The sequence below is a fragment of the Musca vetustissima genome, unplaced genomic scaffold, assembly GCF_032173495.1.
Source record: "Musca vetustissima isolate MV318-11 ecotype Yass unplaced genomic scaffold, APGP_CSIRO_Mvet_v1 utg4882, whole genome shotgun sequence".
Classification (NCBI taxonomy): domain Eukaryota; kingdom Metazoa; phylum Arthropoda; class Insecta; order Diptera; family Muscidae; genus Musca; species Musca vetustissima.
In genome coordinates this window covers 1,454-17,903 of record NW_026884661.1, presented here as the reverse complement: position 1 = coordinate 17,903, position 16,450 = coordinate 1,454, and the positions used below count along the sequence as shown (strand labels likewise).

The following is a 16,450-nucleotide window of genomic DNA, read 5'->3' as shown; positions in this document are numbered from 1 at the left end:
GGATGCTGTTAGTTCGAATATTTGATAGGGGCATTAAATTATATTAATCATAGTGATATAAGTAACTGTCAAATATGTTTGAGAAATATCAAACTAATATAAACAAGGATTTTGTAGATAGATCCCAGTAGGAATGTCGAAGGGATATTGATAACGAATTTAGTGTGTATTCATTGTGGGCAATACATAAACAATTACAACAAAAAAGTACATATACTGATTCATATCTTAGGTGTGAGTGTGGCGCCCAAATTGTGAAATTATAGAAAATTGTAATATGAAGCGAGCTTTTAATAACTGGGGAAGGGTATGCTTATTTTCCCAATCTTCGGACGCTTATTCCTTCAGATAAACGAAATAGCGGTAGCACCTTTTACACATTATTACAAGATACTTTGACTACTTCTATTGTGTTTTTAGTTGTGGAAAAAATTGGTTTCGATTTTTTGGTGCAGAGACGTATAGTTCTTCTATAAATAGACGATTTTCTAACACAGATTTTCAGCAGACATAAGACCTCCTATAAAGGTAAAGTAGACCGAAACAAATCTTGGAGGTCTACAGATCTTCAGAGATATAAGACTTCCTCAAGAGGTTCTGTAGACAGAAAGACTTTATCTCCTATAATGGTAAAGTAGACCGAAACAAATATTGGAGGTCTACAGATCTTCAGAGATATAAGACTTCCTAAAGAGGTTCTGTAGACAGAAAGACTGCAGAGGACCTCTATCGATAGAAGGCCTCATCCAGGTCGTATATGGAAGGATTACCTCATTCAAGTCAACTTCTATAGAAAATAATTCTGCATCGAGGTCTTCGACTATTTGAAGACTTTACAAAGGTGTTCTGCATATTAAATAACTCCTACAAGCCTTTTACATATAGACCACCTCCAACGTAGAATATATAGACAGAAACCACCCACTGAGGATCTAAATGTAGAATCTACGGATTGGGGACTTTCCAATGATCTTTTGCAGATTTAAGACCTTGTACAGCATTTTTTTGGCTAGAATTTCTGAAGGTAAAATAACTCTAACAGGTCATCGATTGTTGGAAAATCTCCTTCGGGACTTCTATGGATATGAACAATTCTACACGTTTTCTATATGCAGAACGGCTTTGACAGATCATCTATAGGTAGAAGACCTCCATGATTTGTTTCATAGGAAGGCCGACCTTCTACAAGACATATATATGTTGAAAAACTTACTTTATAGAATGTCATAGATTGAAAACCTTTATAGCTCTTCTATATGTAGAAAACGTCATTAAGGTATTCAATAGACCTGTCCAACAGATAGATGATGGTAGTGGTTGGATATTTGATATAAAATACCGCAACTTGAAGACAGATATTGATCAATTTGCGTAGGAAAATTAGCCACCCAATGAGATCCAAAAATTAATAATTACAGCCAATTCGGTTCAAAACGTCCCCAAAAAACCCAAATTCTGACTGATGAAGGGAACAATGTTAAATGGGGACTATCCCGAAATTTTGGTAAAAATATTTCGTAGCGGAATTTTCTATTCAATTATAATTCAAAAAATTAAATTTGGTTGAAAAACGTGCCCAAACTTTCTAAAATGCATATATTTGGCAGCCAATTTTTTATAGTGACTACCATTGAAGTTGGCAATTTTGGTAGAAATATTTGCTACTCATTGATAACCAAAATACAAAATTAAACATAAGAATATAGAGGGTATCGTTATATGGAGACTATTCCACAACGTGAACCGCTGATTTATATTTTCAATACAAAACATCTTGTTTGTGCCAAATACCAATGCTCTATCTGATTTTAAAAGAGGACAAAAGGGTATGGCTATGTCGATATAAAATTTTATTCGGATTAAAAAATGTATACTTTATAGGGTCTCCGGTCAATATTTCGAGGTGTTGCAAACGAATCGAAAAATTGAGTATACACCCTATACTGGAGGGCACAATACATATAAATCGTACGAAGTCCTTCCAACCTGCAACAAAGACATCCTTTTGGTCGTATATATAAATATTCGTCTTAGAATGCTTATAATAAAACTTCCATTAGACCTCAAATATGAATACAATATGCAGTAATACCCAATTCAAACCTCAGGTCTTCTACACTAGTATATAAGGACCCCATATCTCAGATTGTTTATAAAGAACCCTATCGTTTCGCCTATAAAGACTTGGTGATTCAACACGTCTGTAGGGAGAACTTGCTTTAGCTCATCCAAAGTTCGCAAATTAAGACTTTTTAAAGTTTATTTAACAAGCCTCCTACAATTCATTAATAAAGATTCCCTACTTCCAAATTGTCTATAAACATTACGTACAGCTATAGATTCTCTTCAGAAAGCCCATAAAAAACTTCCATTAAATCTCGAACATAAATACAATATGCAGTAATACCCAATTCAATCCTCAGGTTTTCTAAATTGTATAAAAAGACCCTCTTTCTCAGATTGTTTAAAAAGAACGTTATCGTTTCGACTGTAAATACTCTGTGTGTCAATTCAGACTTCTTAAAGCTCCTTTAAAAAGCATCCTACAATTCATTAATAAAGATTCCCTACTTCAAATTGTCTATAAAGATTAGTTACTGCAGTCTGTACAGGCATTCTGCAAATCTATAATTCTACAAATGCGATAATGTCTTCCTTCTTCAACTCGTCTATAAAGGCTCCCTTTAGTTCGTTTACAAATGACTCCTTTCGCCTATAAAGACTTGGTGATTCAAATCGCCTGTAAAAAACTCTCTTTTCTGCTCCAAAGTGTGTAAAGACTTCCAACAGCTAGTCTAAAAAGCATCCCCAATTCATTCCACACTTCAGATTGTCTATAAATGACTTACTGCATCAAGTTCAGTATATAAAAATACCCATTAGCTCCCTTTAGTTCGTTTACAAATGACTTCCTTCAGCTTGTCTATGAGGAATCCCAGCAGCTCTTGTTCAGAAAGACTCTCATCATCTCGTCTATAAAGATTCCTTTTTGCTCATCAGCTCGTACATAAAGACTCCCAACAGCTCGTCTATAAAGACTCCCTTTCTCTCACCTATAAAGAATCCCTTCAATTCGTCTATAAAAATGCCATTCAGCTCGTCCATTCTCTTAAGCTCATTAATAAACACTCCCTTTAGCTCGTCAATTTATACTCCCTTCAGCCTGTCTATAAACCCACCCTTCGGCTCGACGAAAAAGTCTCCTTTCAATTCGTTTATAAAGTCTTACTTCACCTCGTCTATCTAGACTTCTTATAGCTTTTTTATAAAGGCCCCGTCAGCTCGCCTTTCGGTTCTCCAATATTCATAATTCGCCTTAAAACTCATCCCCTATGCTGTATTAAGACTTCCATCAGCCAATGTTTCACCTCCTAAAGCCATAATTAATTTATCAACAATCAGCTGCACAAAAAATCCTCAAAAATTCTTCCAAGTTGTGGACAATATTTGCCAAAAATATTTGCAAACACTGTCAGTCAAAAAAGATTACAAAAAAACACAAAACAAAAATACCTCTACACAAAGATGAAACTAACAGCTAAGACAATCAAACAAGAAAAACTCAAAACAAAAAAAAAAAGGAAAAAGTTAAAAAAACTGTTCGTCAATATAAATTTGTTAACAACTCTCAAACCACAAAAACCACCAACACTTGATGTTGACAAGAGACACCATCATATCTATGGCAACACTAGACTTGAAAAGGAAACCAACAAAAAAAGAGGGAGAAATTATCAAGGAAGTAGACAACAACAACAAACCTTTAAAACTTTACACCAAACACAAAGCAGAAAAAACTGAAGAAAGATCGACAAACCAGATGAAAGAACGATGAAATGAATCGACATTGCCAAGTTTTGTAAGTTTCGCAAGGATGGGAGAAATGAATCTACGCAGATTTACAAAAAAAGTCTGGCTTTTGACGGATGAGTGTCGTTTCTAACACCACCAACAGCAAAAGTAGTAACATTGGTGATAGCGCCAAGGGCCCAGGCCCAACAGCAAATTCATTGCAGACAATTTTCTTTCAACTCCCCAATGGGATAAAATGTTTACCGAAAAAATATATACGAGAAAAAAAAAAAACAACAATTTTAAAAACACCAAGTACACATCCTCGTCCCACACCCAGTACAGAACACTTGCTTTGTTTCACCACTGACGCTACGGTCATGTTACCATAATTTATAGTAGATTCTAGCGAATATCTCTCCTAGCAATAAATTTTTCTCATTTACACATGTATATGTATGTATGAATGGAGGTTGAGGGGGATTTCAGCTTTCGTTTGAACTTCAGTTTGTTTGTGTATGACTTTTGGTGTGTGTGTGGAAGGAACACAGCAAACCTAAAGTCCTGTGAATATTGTGTCAATATTTTCCCAAAGTCTGAGATGACTTCGTTCGCCTTCACAACAACCTTTGTTTTCAGTTTTAAAAATTCTCTTTTATTTTAAACAAAATTGGTTTTTAGCCTTTTAGCCCGCTGTGTAATGAACGCACACATGTGTCCTGGTTAAGAAAACAACGACAACAACAAAAATGAAAATAACATGACTTTAGCATTATTGTGTACCTAGAGAGAGGGAGAGAGAGAGAATTTACACTTCTTCTGGTATTTTCGCTGGAAAAATTTGGTTTTCACGAAAAATTGTTGTTGTGTTCTTATTCTTTAACAGAAAACAAATCACGTATACTTTTTAATTTAATTATTTCGCATGCCAAATACATTATATAATAACTTCCTTGGAAGTGACAGGTCAACATTAGGTTAAGAAGTATTCATGATGATGTACATCATATTTTGTGGAGAAAAAATCGGAAACGGAAAATATAAAAAATGGGAAATTGAAAATTCAGAGAGTTCAATGAGACAAATAGCTGCAATTAGCAAAGAATTTTTCCATATTTCTCGACTCGAAATAGTATAAATATTCACAAGTATTTTTAAATGATTCTTAATAGAAGAGAATTTTAAAAGAATTAAAAAAGATTGGTTAAAAAAATCATAGAAAACCAGTAAGGAAAGTAGGAAAGTCGGACTCGGTTGCCTATATGATACCCTCCACCACTTTGGGTATATTCTACATATGTATCCTAACATATGTAGAATATATCTGAACCGATTTCAGGGAAACTTGCCAGAGATTAATTTATATTACATCAGTACGTTGTGTCAATCGGCCTAGCTATGGATCTTTTCACGAAATTTAGCAACATCATTTTAGACTTAATTCAGTACCCTATACCAATATATACCAAAATTCGTGCAAATCGATAGATATATAGGGACTTTGCTGCACCAATTACATAAAATCGGACAAAAAATATATGTGACCGCTATATATCAAAATCTGAACCAATTTTCACAAAATTTAGCACATGTCATTCAAGTCTTAATTCAGTACGCTATGACAAATTTCGTGCAAATCGAATGATTTTCAGAGATTTTGGTGCACCAATTAACTAAAATCGGATGAAAATATATATATCTAAATCTGAACCGATTTTCACGAAACTTTGCACACATTATTATAGACGCAATTCATTACGCTTTGTCGAATTTCGTGCAAATCGAAAAATATATAGGGTCTTTGGTGCACCAATTACCTTAAATCGGATGAAAATATATATGGGATCTGAACCGATTGTCATGAAACTTTGCACACATCATTCTAGTATCAATTCAGTACGATATGTCAAATTTCGTGCAAATCGAAGGATATATAGAGACTTTGGTGCACCATTTACATTAAATCGGACGAAAATATATATGGGAGCTATATCTAAATCTGAACCGATTTTCAGGAAACTGAACACACATCATTCTATACATAATTTGTTACGCTATGTCAAATTTCGTGCAAATCGAACGATATATAGGGACATTGGTACACCATTTACAGCTATATCTAAATATGGACCAATTTTCCCCAATTTGAATAGGGTTCGTCCTTGGGCCAAATAAGTGACCCATGCCAAATTTCATCCAATTCGGATCATAAATGCGACCTGTATTTTGTTTACAATTTAACATGGACAGACAGATGGACGGACGGACGGACGGACATGCATAAATCGACATAAAAAGTGATTCTATGCATATTCTAACAAGGAACCATGTGTCTATCTCGTTTCCTTTTGCCTGTTACAAACATATGCACAAAGACATAATACCCTGTACCACAGTGTGGTGAAGGGTATAAATACTGTATTTCTTAAAGAATATTTTTCAAGGAAAAAGAGTAGATTTTTTTACGAATATATTTTTCAATGATTTTAAAGTATATTTTTCAAGGTCTCTTAATAAGGCAGAGTTTTATGCCTTGATAGGGCAAAATATTATTCATGTAAACGTTGTTATTTATTTCTTTTTCGAGATGATCTACATGATCGATCGATCTTTCGCCCTAAAATGCATAAAACTATTTATTATTTATTTACTTTTTGTGAATAATTTCCCTAAGAAATGATTCTCCGATTCCATTAAGTTTTAAACCGAATAGTTAGAAAAAAAACCAAATTTTTGACCGATTTAAATAAATTCATATTTTTATGCTTGCCAAATTTCCTATTCCTTTATGACAACTTTCTACAGAGACATTGTTGAACATTTCAATAACACAAGATTATGTTGGTATTGTACTATCTATCAAAAATTCCAAATTTATTTTATATATAACCACAATAATTGCTAATGACTCCCAACGGAGATACCCCATAGATTATGGTCTACCTCGACTACCTTAATAAATATGATGTTCACATCAATGAAATCCATTGTCTAAAAGTGATGAAGCTTTAGCTTTACTCTCTTTATCATCACAACAATGATGTAAATATTGCTGCCACATATGTACCAACATAGATAATTATTTTACATGTACACATTTTTGGACTACAAATTAAAAACTATGCACGCACAGAACACCCACACACACACACATCTACCACATAATTTAACACACCCGTACAAAAATTATCTGTCATTTATGCAGGAGGTTCTTTAGTTATTCTCTTTTCTCTGTGATGGAAATTTGTTTATCTGTTGCTATATATATTGTCGATGTTGTGTTTGTGTATTGGTGTGTGGTTGCATGAAGTTGTTGCATGGTACTTTGGCCATGAGTACATTGCTGTTGCATTCAAAAGTTCTTAACGCACTGGGCGTTTGTGAGCCAGGCAATAATGGGGTTGTGTTTGGAATCCTTTGGCGGCTTTAGATAGATTCATGGCTGGCATCATAACACATTGCATGCAGCAAATGGAGAGAGTGGAGATGAAGTATAGCAGTGCTACACATATACATACACACACGTGTGTATATATACAAAATTGCAGCTATGATGCCACATAACCAACACAGTGGTTTCCTTTGTTTGTTGGTTTTGAAAGCCAGTCAGGGGTATTATCTATAATGTCTACCACTACAGACACAGTTTCTTTAGTCGTTGAATGATCGTTGTTGCATCACTCGTTCACTCTCTCTGTGTGTGTTGGTTATAATGTTCGGATAGTTGTTAGTGCTGAATTTTACCTCTGCTCCTGCTGTAGCAGTTTGTTGTGCTTTAAAGTACTTTAGCGGCTGTGTTAGTAACGCTTGACAACGACAATGTCTAGGATGACGACGTCGTCTGTGATGATGACGATGATACGGTGTCGATAATCACTATGACGATGATGGTACTTGTAAAACTTTTGAAGATATTATACAAGACTTTAGATGTTCCAGAAAAATGGTTGGGTTGAGGGGAAAGAACTTTGAAAAGAACTAAGGGAAAATAACAATATTTTCGGGGGCCATACATTTATTGGGGTTGGGATTCAAAACAGAAAGCCTAAAATTTCTATTGTATAGGATCGGTATAAAAATATCAGCCAAAACAGGGAATTTCCATTACATTCATTAATGACTTTCTATAGAATATTTTTCCAGGACCTTCCATAGATAGCGATGTGTTAAGAATGTTTTTTCAATGACTTCCCAAATGCATCGATTTTTAAAGAATATATATTCAATGACTTCTCATAGGCATGGACTTAAAAAAAACTTTCCATGGCTTTCCATAAGGGAGGTTTTAAAAAGAATATTTTTTCAAGGACTGCTGCAATAGGCGTGGATTTGTTTAGAATATTTTTTCAAGGACTACCAATAGGAGTGGATTTTTTTTATATTTTTTTCAAGGACTGCAATAGGCGTGGATTTTTTAAAGAATATTTTTTCAAGGACTGCAATAGGCGTGGATTTTTTAAAGAATATTTTTTCAAGGACTGCAATAGGCGTGGATTTTTTAAAAGAATATTTTTTCAAGGACTGCAATAGGCGTGGATTTGTTTAGAATATTTTTTCAAGGTGGTTACGTGGATTTTTTTTTGGTTCCCATTCCCGACATTTTTAACCCACCTCCACTATAGCTTATTCAACAAAAACACATTATGGTAGTTGCATTTGTGATGAGTAGGTTTATCAGAATGCTTTTTGTTGCCGCCATCGTAGTCCTCATCATCATCATCCACAGTGCAGTGACAAAAACACCATTGTCATTGTTGTTAGTACACCAAACAATCCGTTTGTAAATTTTGTTTTGTTGTTGTTGCTGCTGCAACTTTTGATATTGTTTGTTAGCGTTAGGGTTTTTTTCGCTCATTCTATAAAAATGGCATATTACGCTTAGCTGAATGAATGAAAAACCGAACGAATGGCGCGTTGCTGCTGCATTTTTTTCTGTGGGTGCATAAATTGTTGTGTCATTTGTTAAAAGTGCTCAATAGGAGAGGCGGCGGTAGGCATTGCTTGTTCGTTCGCTCGGCATGTTTGTTATCTTTCGCTACCAATATGAATGACATTTTTGTTGTTCTATTTAACAATAGTAGCAGTAGTTTTATGCGCGAAGTGTTTGTGGTACTCATGCGAATGAGGCGCCACGTAAAGTCTGTGTGTGTGCTTTATGCAAAATCGGCCGCCCAGTTATGCGTTGCATTTTCCACTGTCTTTTCTTTTTCAATGGTTGGAAAATAAACGAGCATTGCGATATGCAGAAAATGCGTGAGTTTACATTGTAGACATATGTGGCGTATGTATGCCACACGTATACAAACATATATAGTATGTGTGTAAATGGAAATAGTTGGATGTTGTTTGTACAAATTATTTTACATTCATTACATTTGTTTGTGTGTGTTCAAACAAATACATAGCTGTGATGTAAGTCTGTGTTGTAACATATCCTGTTTAAAACTTCATGACATGGTTACTACATAAGCATATTTCCTGTTATATAAGGTTCGATAAAAATTATATGTCAAGGTAGCAAGCTACGTTATGTGAACAGTGTACAAGGTATGTAGGCAAATATTGAAATAAAATTAAGTAATTTTAAGAAAGTTTAAATATTGTGTAATAAATTCAGCAAATTGATATTTTTAAAGAATTTTTTTTCAAGGGCTATCAGACCAAATAAGCGTGGATTTTTAAAAGATATTTTTTTAAGGACTATCCGAGCAAATAAGCGTGGATTTTTAAGGAATATTTTTTCAAGGACTATCCGAGCAAATAAGCGTGGATTTTTAAACAATATTTTTTCAAGGACTATCAGGATTTTAAAGAATATTTTTTCAAGGACTATCAGGATTTTTAAAGAATATTTTTTCAAGCACTATCAGGATTGTTAAAGAATATTTTATCAAGGACTATCAGGGTAAATGAGCGTGGATTTTTAAAGAATATTTTTTCAAGGACTTTCAGGATTTTTAAAGAATATTTTTTCAAGGACTATCAGGATTTTTAAAGAATATTTTTTCAGGGGCTATCAGGGCAAATAAGCGTGGATTTTTAAAGAATATTTTTTTCAAGGACTATCCGAGCAAATAATTGCAAATAAGAATTTTTAAAGAATATTTCTACAAGGGCTATCAGGCCAAATAAGCGTGGATTATTAAAGAATATTTTTTCAGGGCACATAAGCGTGGATTTTTAAAGAATATTTTTTCAGGGCACATAAGCGTGGATTTTTAAAGAATATTTTTTCAGGGCACATAAGCGTGGATTTTTAAAGAATATTTTTTCAGGGCACATAAGCGTGGATTTTTAAAGAATATTTTTTCAGGGCAAATAAGCGTGGATTTTTAAAGAATATTTCCTCAAGGCCTATCAGGGCAAATAAGCGTGGATTTTTAAAGAATATTTTTTCAAGGACTATCAGGATTTTTAAAGAATACATTTTCAAGGACTATCAGGATTTTTAAAGAATATTTTTTCAAGGCCTATCAGGGCAAATAAGCGTGGATTTTTAAAGAATATTTTTCCAAGGGCTATCTGTCCAAATAAGCGTGGATTTTAAATAATATTTCTCAAGAACTATCAGACCAAATAATCGTGGATTTTAAAGAACTATCAGACCAAATAAGCGTGGATTCTTATCTTCAATGGCGCAAACGGGAAGCTACAAAGGAGAAAGAATAATGTGGGTAAAACAGAATTTTCCCACATTTAGGCTCAATCATATTTATCTATGGAACAGCGTGACTTAATTATAAATTACCATCATGGAGAGTGAGATATTTAATACTTCACATCCATCTAGGGTCAGAATTGTGTATGCATATGTGTCATAAACCCTTTTCGATTTTTTGGCTACTTGTTCTAGAGGCCATTATTAACAATATGAAGAATTGGTACATAGAAAGCAGTCTCTATGAATTTGACAAAAAATCAAATAGGCAGACCAAAAATTCAAGGCTGTATTTGGTAGTCCCTTTTTGATCGCTGAACACAATAGGGAATTTGCTTTATTTATAATATTTTAATAAACATTTCTCAGCTCATCATTTACGATCAAAATTTAAAGATTATTTTTAACAATTAATTTGGGGAAAACTACCTTCAATACTCATAAAAAATAGCAAACATGAAAAAATTTGTAATTTTAATACCCATATGTGCATTAAGTTTCCACGGAATATAATCATTATATTTCGAAAAGAGAGAAAATTACAAAAAAATAAATACACTTTAATTAATTTCCATAATCATCAACAGCACTGTGTTCTCCATTTTTTTTTGTTTTTTTTGTAATATTTCAAATATTGTAATGGACATTACACAAAATTGTTCATATCAAACAAAATACATATGAATATACACTTACAAAGCTATACTTATTTATATAAAAACATTTATATGAGTATGTTTTCTGTGTGTGTGTACTTACCACCAATACTGGCATTGTATGCAACACCTACACCACAGTAATTATTGAAAGCCACACCGGCCACTTCGCCAGCACATCTGGTGCCATGCTTGTTATCGCCATTATCTTGTGGTGTTGGATCCGAATCATTGCCGTTAATGTCAAATGATGCATCTGGATCCTGTGTGGAAATATACGGAAAAACAACAACAACAATAATAAAACAAATAATGAGATACCATGAGATAATATTAAAGTATATGTGTATATACACATATATATGAAACTTTAATGCATATATGTATGAATACAAGTTATATATCCCTATATGTATATACATGTCGATAGATAGATGTGTGGAATTTAATGGAAATGTATATTGGGTGGAGAAGAAGGAAAATAATAATTGTGGAAGTACGAAAACAATATTAATTAAATTTTATATTATGGACATTATTTACAGCAGATATTTCCAGAGTTCTTCAAAAATATTCATAGAAACAAACTACGCTATACTTAAATTTGGTGGTCACCAAAGAAAATTACTCTAAATTCTTGAGGCTTCCTTGAATTATACAAATAAAAGGCATCTCCTTGAAATTTTCAAAATAGCAAAAGTTGTCACTATAGTTATATGGGGATATACTAAAACATGGACCAATATTCATAATTTTAATAGGTACATTTTACACATAATGAGAAAATACAAACAGCCAATTTGGTAGAAAGAAGGGCCAAAGAAGAGCCACTATGAAATGGCTCCCATCAGTTGAAATAAGCGTCGATTTGTAATTAATATTTTTCAAGGACTATCAGGTAAAAAAAGCATGGATTTGCAATGAATATTTTTTCAACGACTTTCAGACGAATTAAACGTGGATTTTTTAATAATATCATTTCAAGGACTATCAGACCAAATGAGATTCCAAAATATAGAATTACGGAAATTCTTTATAAAACGTACAAAACCTCCCCTGGTAATGAGAGGTACCATTATATGGACGTATCCCTAAGAAGTAGATAAATATTAAAAAAATAGTATGAAGATTTGTCAAGGATTTTTAAAGAATATTTTTTTCCAACCCCAATCGGACGAATTAAACATGAATTTTTAAAGATACTATTTCAAGGAATATCAGACCAAATAATCCTTAATTTTTAAAGAATATTTTACAAGGACTATCAGACCAAATAAGATTCCAAAATATAAAATTAAAGCAATTCATTACAAAACGTGAGCTAAACCCCCAAAATACCACATAATGGGTGGTACCATTAAATGGGCGTTGCACTAAAAAATAGATAAATATTAAATATTTTTAGTATGAAGTCTTAATCTAATACAAATCCAACATATTAAATTTCGTTTACACAATACTGAATGTACCATTATATAGGGGCAACGGTCCATGGTATATCGGTATATCGCTGGTCCGACAATCCTAATTAAAAAAAATTGATAAAAAAATCTACACTTGTTGGCCTTCTGTCCTTGTTCGACCCACAATCCTTATAAAACTATTTTTAAAAAATCTACATTTGTTGATCAAGCAACGCTTATAAAAGTATTATTAAAAAATCCAAGTATTTTGCCCTGACTATCCTCATAAAAATATTTGTAAAAAATCTAATCTATTCTGTTCTGTCAATCCGTCCGTCAATCCTTACAAAATTATTCTGAAACCAGTGAGCGGAGCAGTATAGTCGGACGGCGCCGACCATATGATACCCTACACAACTTTCAAGAAAATCTAACTTTGTGTGGTTTTATATTCTGATCTTTGGCAATATTTGCACTCTCTTGACCTCCACCGTGGATTGTGTTGTTATGTTCGGATTTCAATTGTGGCGTATGATCGAAAAAACAAAAAAAAAAAAAAAAAATAATAATAATAAGTTTTCGGTCCACTTCATCCCAATATTATTATCTGATCATCACCGAAAATTACAGGCGTTGTGCTTGACCATACCTGGACCCTCATGGAAAATCAGACAAAAATTAAAGTTTCAACAACTAAATATTAGCCGATCTTTAACAATACAATAGGGGTCTTCATTTGCCAGAACCCATCCAACATGCAAAATTTCGTGAAGATTGGTCCATAACTGTGGCCTGTATCGTGTTTACAAGTTATAATGGACAGGCGAACAGACGGACGGACGGATACACATGTCTAGATCGACTCAGCTAGTCGAGATATAACAATCGGTATACAAACTCTTGGGGCTGCACAAAGCTATAATACCCTGACAACATAGTTGTGTGGGGTATAAAAATCTACGAATGTTGGTCCGACAATCATTATAAAAATATGCTTAAAAAATAAAGCTGGCCTGATAGGCCTTATAAAAATATTCTTAAAAGAATTACGTTTATTGAGCCCATATTAAATATAAAACAATCCCTAAAAATCTCCGAAAATTTTTATTATATTTTACAATAGCCCTTATAAAAAATAGTCCTAAAAATGTCTCATCATATATGTGTCATAGGTATATTCTGAACAAAAATCTAGCATCTGTCTCTCATAGTCCTTGAAAAACATTCCTAACAATTCTTTGAAAAATATTCATAAAAAATCCACCCATCCACTCACTTTAAAAATATCCATAGAAATCCACGCTTCTAGCCTTGGTAGTGCTTTAAAAATATGCATAGAAATCCATGCTTCTGACTTTGATAGTTCTTGTGAAAATATATGTTAATTCGCATGTGGTTCAGATAGCCCTTAAGAAAAAATTTTTAAAAAATACACGTTTGTGGCTCTGAGAAAAAAAACATTGAAAAAATCCACACTTCTGGGTCTCATAGTCCTTGAAATAATATCCTTAGAAATTCACGCTTCTGTCTCTGACAGTCTTTAAGAAAATATATTTTCAAAAGTCCACGCTTCTGGCTCTGTTAGACCTTCTGAAAACATATTTTAAAAATTAAAGCTTATGTTGGTTCTTGGGAAATTCACGTTTCTGGGTCTTGAGAAAATATATTTAAAAAAAATCCACACATATGAATCTAAAAGTTCTTGAGAAATTATATTTAAAAAATCCACGCATCTGAATCTGATAGTTCTTGAGAAAACTTATTCAAAAACAACACGCTTCTGGCTCTGTTAGTCTTTGAGAAAATCTATTAAAAAAAACTCGCTTCTGGCTCTGTTAGTCCGTGAGAAAATATATTTTAAAAATCTAAGCTTCTGGGTCTGTTGGTTATTAAAAAAATATATTTTAAAAATTTAAGCTTCTGGGTCTGTTGGTTATTAAAAAAAATATATTCAAAAATCTACGCTTCTGGGTCTGTTGGTCATTGAGAAAACATATTTAAAAATTCAAAATTCCAAGCTTCTGTCTCTGATGGTCCCTGAGAAATATATATTTAATAATCAACACTTCTGGCTCTGTTAGTCCTTGGGAAAATTTATTTAAAAGAACACGCTTCTGACTCTGATAGGCCTTAGAAAAATAATTAAAAAAAATAATAATAAAAATACAGATTTCTGCCTCTGATAGCCCTTCAGAAAAATATATTTGGAAATCAACACTTGTGGCTCTAATAGCGGAATATACTGATACTGATGTTCTTTGTCCACCCTTATATTATTACCCAATTTGCCATGGCTTATAGGATATATATTTTCAGTTGTTTGCGAACTTGTCCTCATTTAAGAGTATGTACACATATGGACATTTTTTTTCTGTTTACATATGTTAATGGATATGCTATAAAATGACATATAATTAATAAAAATTAAACTTTTGCACACAAAGTTGCACAGACAAACACACTCACACACACGCCAAACAAACATTGGTGCAACAAAGCCCTCATCTTAATACAATAGAGTATTTAATAACACATTAAATTATCAATCTTTAATAGGAATTTAATAAATGAAATGAGAAGAGATACGCAGTGGGCTTTATTACTGTTATTGTCATTATTATGTTCTTCAATTACAAAAGTAATTTAAATAAATGAATTTTTGGGATATTTAAAGATTATTTCTTTTTCATTTTTGATTGAAGGGATATTATTTTTTACAATAGTAAATACTCGTTTGCAAAAGGAAAAATAATTTGACCTTTTAAATGAAAAATGTCACCCTTAAGCCACATCCCTTTGAATTCGGCCAATTTTCTACATTGTTTTTTAAAATTTACAATTTCCCCTGTTCATTTCATAAATAATGCCCCAGAAAAAGTAGTCCGCTATGGAATTCTAACAGTTGGTGCCAATCCACCACCATATACCTTTCTGTTTTTTGTTTGTTTTTTTTTTTTTTGGTATTTAATTTCACATTTTGGCTTTTGGCAAAGGAACAACTCTAACAACATTTATGATATATCTCAAATATTATTTGTGAGTGTGTGTCTTGTTTTGTTAAACTCCCATTACAAAAATGTTCAATAATCGAAATTGAATTTTCAATTTATCATCATGCACTCACAAACCGAGTACCAGTGAATGCCCAAACCGCCGCCATATTTACTAAACGAATGACTGGATAGATGCTTGGATGGCTCGTTTTGTTTGGCCCAATTTAGCAAAAGAACTTCAAACAATCGACCAATCGGCAAAATATAAAAGGTTAAACAATACTGAATACTGGGGCGAAGGGGCACACATTCCCCCACACACAAGCACACATATGTGAAGGATAACGCCCAAAGTAATGTAGTTATAACAATTGTTATTTGTCTGCTAAATTGTGTAGCCAAAAAGAGCATTTGTTTCCAATATTGAGGAAAATGCCAAAAACAAAACACAGGAAATTCCATTGTGTATTATGGGGTTATAAGAAAAGTAATTTCATAAAATATATTTGAAATATTCACGCTTATGATAGTCCTTGAAAAATATTCCTTCAAAAATGAACTCTTGTGATGGTCCATGAACAAATATTTCTTCAAAAATCAACTCTTCTGATAGACCATTAACAGATATTTTTAAAATATTATTGGTCTGATAGTCCTTGAAAAATATTCTTAAAGAAATCTTTTCCAAATGGTCTGATAGACCTTGAAACATATTCTCAAAAAAATCTTTTCCTAATGGTCTGATAGTCCTTGAAAAATATTCTTAAAAAAAATTTTTTCTAATGGTCTGATAGTCCTTGAAAAAATATTCTTTAAAAAATCCACGCCTATTGGTCTGTTAGTCCTTGAAAAAATATTCTTTAAAAAATCCACGCCTATGATAGTCCTTGAAAAAATATTCTTTAAAAAATCCACGCCTATGATAGTCCTTGAAAAAATATTCTTTAA

At 32.9% G+C, this 16,450-nt stretch overlaps 1 protein-coding gene across 1 annotated transcript in view; it reads right to left on the bottom strand.

Moving 5' to 3' along the window:
• LOC133331686 (furin-like protease 2) overlaps positions 1–11,363 on the bottom strand; it is a gene marked incomplete at its 3' end in the record, with an annotated part of 47,151 nt that extends 35,788 nt beyond the window's left edge. The window contains exon 1 of the mRNA XM_061540067.1: positions 11,210–11,363. The remainder of the gene's footprint in view (positions 1–11,209) is intronic.
• Positions 11,364–16,450: the final 5,087 nt, after the last annotated feature.